We start from the raw sequence: 6,686 nt of genomic DNA, 5'->3' as shown, positions 1-6,686 counted from the left end.
CAGCCTGAAAATGACTCATCTTGTCGACCCCGGGTATAACCTACTTCCTACCAGCTTGTCTCATAAATCAGAGACGGACGTAAGGGTATGTTCCTCTCAGACCAATCAATATCAGGAAAGGTGTATCTCGGTATCGGGAGATGAACTCCTCGGTCGTGAACCACTCGAACATCCATTGGACCTGTTCTTCAGCCAGATTATCAAACAGCTCAACCCATCTTTTGGCATCCTCCGGTTGAGCGAACATATCGGGGACATAATTCATTCATTTCGGATGATGGAAAGCAATGTGATCATCCCAGTCCCTTCACTGAATCTCTTGTCGGTATTCACCCCTTTGAAGATGTTCCATGAGCCAAAGTTGAAGTAATAAATTGCAGCCTTCGAAGATTTTTGCTCCTCGTTGACACTTCTCCAAGGCTCGATATATGTCGGCAACGATCATGGGCACGATGTTGAACAGCTGCCCACTGATCCCTTCCATTAAGGTCTTAGTTAACATAGCTAACCTGGTGTGGATTCTTGATTTCTTCATCGGAAACACGATCATCCCTAGGAAACAAAACATGAATACGAAGACCCTTCAGTGGATGTGCCCCAATGATGTGATGGCAAACTCGTCAGGGTAGGTACAATAAGATTTTTTGTGACCGTACCTTTAATACAAATAGTCAAAAGGGATGTAGGACTCCTTCAGACATGTCAATTTCGGATTCTTTTTTAAACTCATCATTTTGAGGAAGCCTTGCCCATGCGGTTCTCAGGCATCAGCAGACCCGGAGTTTCCCATACTAGACTGGCTAATCCTCCTATCTCCTCTAGCAAGGGTGTCGTTTCAATGTCCCCAAAGAGGAACACAACCCTTTCACAATCCCAAAACATTGTGGCAACTTCTATGATCTTGTTATTGGGTTGGATTTCCAGGAGGGAAGGCAGATTTCCCAAATATTTTCGGACAAGAGTTGGATCACTAGAGTAAAGATCTTCCCACTAGCTTAGCAGTCTTGGATGGATGTTGGTGACCATGTTGAATCTAGGGACTTCGTGCCTCATATTTCTGCAAGACAAATAAGGTTAGGCCTTTACCCCCCCACCAGACTCGACTATTTAATACCAACAATTTGCATGAAGCATTTAGTTCTCCAAATAAATGTACAGAACATGGTGATGTCCGTTTGGGTTCAGGAAAACCCGACAGACTTTGGACGAGGCTATCTTAAAGGATCATTATGTGGACAACATTACTGACCTGGCTAGGTTTGACCATGATGCATGCATAATTTGAACAGAGTAAGGTTTCTATGGGGTTTTAGACTGGTATCCTTGAGCGGACAACTCAAGGGGGAAGGCACGGAACCGTCGACTGCACCACTGATAAACTAGTTTTACCGTAAATATGTCTTTCCGAATTTAGGGGGTGAAAAAGTGCAACCACTCATTATAAGCGTTGCTATGATATTTTGTTGGCATGAGTGGAGTATGATATTGAGCATGGTTATGCAATAATTAAAAGCATGTTGGCACGTATTTTCACGTTAAGAAAGCAGTAAATACAGCAGTTTCATAATTTAAAGTAGTAATAAAAGAAAAGAACAAAGGAGACAAGTCAGTTTTGCAGTTGAGAAGGAAATTGAATGCTTAAAGGAATTAAACAAGTAATTGCACATAAGGATGTACAAATTCACAATAACAGTCTGAAATGGTAAAAGCTTAAATATCCCCAGCAGAGTCGTCATGCTATCACGCCCCCTTTTTTCCCCTCTTATGCATCGGGAGATCAGGTTTATGACAATTTAGGATAACTCATTCCTTTTGGGAACTGGTTTTGCATTTGAAGAGTCGTCACCTAATGATGTAAGGTGCATTGGGACACCTATAAGGATTCACTTCTAAGTTCATTTGATAACCAGAGATAGGGTAAGGGCTTGAAATTATCCTAAGGGAAAGGTGTTAGGAACCCCTCAGGATCCACTAGTGTGGTTTCCGACCAGACAGTTTCTTGTGAATTTGTGCAATTTAGCGAATAGACAAGTATAGGCTCAAATAATAGGGGATTTAAATTTAAATACAAGTGTTTGAAAGAACAATAAGAAGATGAATTTTGAAAAGGAGTTACAATTCTACATATACTTGAGGATATTTAAAAGAAGGGGGTCCTAGGTTTAAATATAATATGGATCACATCAATGCGATACTCAGTATGACACTCCTCAAAAGAGGAGATACACGTGGTATTAACGCACCGGTCATCATGTCCACATCTACCTTCCCCACCCCATTAAGGTATTAAAGCACGGATTGGTCTCGAACACTATTGCATGCTATTACTCGTCCTATTTCTATCAGTCCCAGAGGAGTTTAGGACTACTATTCCTAGAGGGGAGGGATATTAGGCTGAATTTTGAGTTTCAAAAGGTGAAAAAGCTAAGGCAACATATAAAAAAACACATAGGACTGCATATTAGGGGAAACATGTAAACAACAAAAAGGCTCATGTATGCCTCATCAAACAAAGCGCATAAATAGCATAACTTAAACACAATTAAGGTGTGAATTTCAAATACTAAGGCAAGAAGAATTTTAATCGTTGAGACAGACCAATTTATTATATAACTCAGATAAGAAGTGTGAATCAGGCCTGCCTGCTGGTTGTAGCAGTTACTACTTAACAAAGGCGAATTCCATTTTATGGTTGTTATCACCTAAGGGTTGCCTAAGTGTTTGGGTGAGATCCTATGAACATGGTGTCTACTACTGATCCAGAACGTGACAAAGCAATAACAATTTTAAACGAATGATTTGGATCCTATAGGCATGCTTTCTAACCGCGTTAAAGTAAAGAGTAAGGTTGTTTAAAACTGATTCAGGGTCAAATTGATTTTAAAAAGGTTTCACATCCTATAGGCAGGATATCTAGTATTGCTCATTTTAATTCCTATAGACATGATATCTAGCTTGATCGTAAAATGAAACAGGCAGGATTTACTTCCTATAGGCATGATTTCTATAAAAGTGTACTGATTCTTAACCTTATGGACGTAATGTCTGATTTTAGCCGTTTAGATCCTAAGGACATGGTGTCTAAGCGTGGCCATAACATGCAGAATTTTGAAACAATTCCTATGGGCCTGTTATCTAAATGCTGGATTAGACATGCAGAAAAAGAGATGGCCAAGGTCAAGAGATTAGTCAGCAGTTCGGGGTGACCAACAGAAGTTAGTTACAATAAAGAAAAAGAGAGAAAAGCAAGAAATGAACCCAAATGCAGAAGTTGACAGAAGATGTGGGCTGCTCAAGACATGGCCAAGGTCACAAGTACTACATGTCCGTTCTTGGTCCGAAAATCTAAAGAAGAATGAGCTAGCACCTGCAACTGGCAAGCGTTAAGGTTCAAATCTAAAGTCTGCATGAAGAACCACTCAAGACTCAAGATCAAGCATCAGAAGACTTATAGATAGGAATCTTGTAACTCGTAATTGATAGGCTTAGCTAGTCTTTTTCATGTTTTGATTTTGATGTAATAGTAGGACTGCGGACCGGAACCTCGGCGAAACGACACCTCGGCGGGAGCTCCACCTCGGCATACTCCATCATCTCACTCATTTCTGAACTACACGTGGCCTGATTCCTTTATAGCCAAGGATATGTAGGCAACCCAGATACCAGGGCTCGATCACATTCCCCTTTTCTCTTAGTTTTAGTCTCTCCAAGTAAGGGTCGGGTTAAAAACCTGTCTAGTCAGTCTTTGTCCGAAAACTCTGTACGTTTCCAGTCAAAGAGGGGCAGCTGTAGACATGTGATTTTTGACCCTCCCCAAAATTTTTCATATTTTAGCGCGTAAATATTTAATTTAGGCATAATATAGATATTTTAAGTAATCTTGACTCTTTTACTTTATTTTATTACAAGAAAACAAAAATTACAAAAGATAGGTTCATTAATGTTTCGTAGTCATTTTTAATCTTAAATATATATATATATATATATATACAACAATAGTATCATATTTTTATTTTAATATGATATTTGAAAATACCAAAAATAGATTTGTTTTAATGGTTAGTTTTATTTTAAATAATTATTTGAATAGTAGTAATAATTAATAAATGGGCCCATATTTTTAATCTCGTTAGCAGCAAAAGAATAGAATTTGGGCTCGAGCAATCCATTTTTAGGCTTAATTTTGGACCTAGCCCACAATTGCCAAGCCCATAACTCCTAGGCCCATACCCCTTAACCTAAAAACCCTACCAAAAACCTACAATATAAAAAGAAGAAAAAGAGAAAAGAAAAACGGAAAAGGAGGACGCTGAAGACAAAAAGAAAGAATGAAAAAGCTGCACAAGAAACGACCCCCACCCCCCCGGATCGTCTTCTCCAAACGACCCCTGAACGTTAACCATCTCCAAACACCCCTGCTATCTTCATTAACCCCATATACCAATAGCCCCGAACCTGGAACAACCCATGCACGTCGGAAAAGCGCCAACGACCTTTGAATGTTAACCATCAAGCGACCTCATCTCTGCCTGAAACTTGCCGGGAAAAACGAGCTCCAGCATCTTGTCAGAGTAAGGAGTTCCGAACGCGACGAGTAGAACCAAGCGACCTCACACCAGCAGCTTCCAACGAGCCCATCCTAGTGAAACGACCCAACACCCAGCTCCCCAACACCCATCTCGTCGACTTTGACCCGTCGGACCTTCCACCAGCGACACCATATCCGGCGAGCTTCACCTTCACACACACACAGTCACGCACATGAGCGGAGTGAGGGAACGAGCGTAAGGCAACTGAAGTCTGGAATCGTTTGTGAGTTCGAGTCGTGTGGAAGTTGCCATACATTGGTTCCGGTCTATGGTTATTGATGTCCATTTTTTCCGTCAAGCTCGAGCTACTGAAACTCGACATTGCTGTAAACTCAGGCGTTCCGTTCGTACGTCAAGGTGATGCTGGTTTCGAGGTCCAGTCGAGTTCCGTCGAGGTTAGCAGTTGTTGCTTGGAAATTTCAGTTGAAATCTTCTATTGCGGATCTATTCATTTGGCTCGTTTCACTTGTTGTAATTGCCAAAGCCCTATTAATCGAAAGCTAAACTCTCAGGTCTATTCTATCTCTCTTTCTTACTTTAATCTGTTTTTTATATGACTGAAACATGAAAGAGCCATTAAAACTTATTGCAACAGCTTAAGTTTCATGGATTGAGGATATGAATTTTTGATCAATTTTAAATCTAAGGGTACATGGGTTTAAAGAGGAAATCAGTTGTCTACTTTATTTTCGTGGCTTAAGGAAGTTTTCATGTTCTACTCTATTTAGAATATCATGGCCTAATTTCTCATAAGACCCTTCCATGTTTTACTAGCTTAGTAGTAATATTGAGTAATTTTGTTGTGCGTCCAAGCTTCCAAGAATGAAGTATATGTTTCTGTTGGTATTTAATTATCATGGACTCATTTTTATAAAAATAATAGAGTAGTTAGTTTTTGGATTACATATCTTATTTTATTCGAATAAAAATTGCTTACTAGTTTTCTTTACTATTTTATTATTATATTTATTTTTTGATCTTTTTCTTTAAAAAGGGGAGGCTTCGTTTGTCTCACTTTTGGTTAGTGCACATTCCATTATTAGTTTATATTTAGCCGTGTGTTCCATTCTGACGTGTATAGCATGTAGCCTAAATGTGTATAACATGTAACCTAAATGAAAGCTAAAACAAAATGAAGTAGAAGAATTGAAATTGTAACACCCATATGTCGTATGCTCCTAAGAGTCCTTTTGGCCTCACAACAATCTCACATTAGCTTTAGGAAAATAATTTTACATTCGTAGTTTGCTTTAGACATGTTTATACCATTGCGATTGTGGACACGTCCGCGTGACATGATTGCAAATTCTAAAAGTAACTCGAGGGATGCGTTCGCGCAACTTCAACCAAATTTTCTTAAATAATAATAAGCGTTATTAATTGTGGACACGTTCGCGTGACATGATTTTTGACGTACCAAACAAATGGGTACACGTACGCGTGACTCAGTTCAAGATAACTTTCTTAATTAAAAGCGGTAAAGGGGTAAATGCACATAGGATCTAAAATCAGTAATTTTAATAAGCCAAGTATGATCAAAGCAACCGCGCTAGAACCACGGAACTCAGGAATGCCTAACACCTTCTCCCAGGTTAACAGAATTCCTTACCCGGATTTTTGTGTTCGCAGATCGTAAATAGAGTCAACTTTCCTCGATTCGGGATTTTAAACCGGTGACTTGGGACACCCTAAATTATCCCAAGTGGCGACTATGATTTTTAATAAATAAACGATCCCGTTTCAATTGTCCTTTAATTGGAAAAACTCCCTTGTATTTATACCCTTTACGGGGTGTAGGTAAAAAGGAGGTGCGACAGCTCAAAGCTGTCACACCTCCTTTTTACCTACACCTCGTAAAAGGCATAAATATAAGGGAGTTTTTCCAATTAAAGGACAATCGAAACATGATTTGTTTATTTAAAGATTCAGCGTCGCCACTTGGGATAATTTATGGCGTCCCAACTCACCGGTTTAAAATACCGAATCGAGGAAGTTGACTCTTATTTATGGTCCGCGAACACAGGAATCCGGGTAAGAAATTCTGTTAACCCGGGAAAAGGTGCTAGGCACTCCCGAGTTCCGTGGTTCTAGCACGGT

Source organism: Nicotiana tabacum, chromosome 3 (genome assembly GCF_000715075.1).
Source record: "Nicotiana tabacum cultivar K326 chromosome 3, ASM71507v2, whole genome shotgun sequence".
In the NCBI taxonomy this organism is placed as follows: domain Eukaryota; kingdom Viridiplantae; phylum Streptophyta; class Magnoliopsida; order Solanales; family Solanaceae; genus Nicotiana; species Nicotiana tabacum.
Note: the sequence above shows the minus strand (reverse complement) of the source record.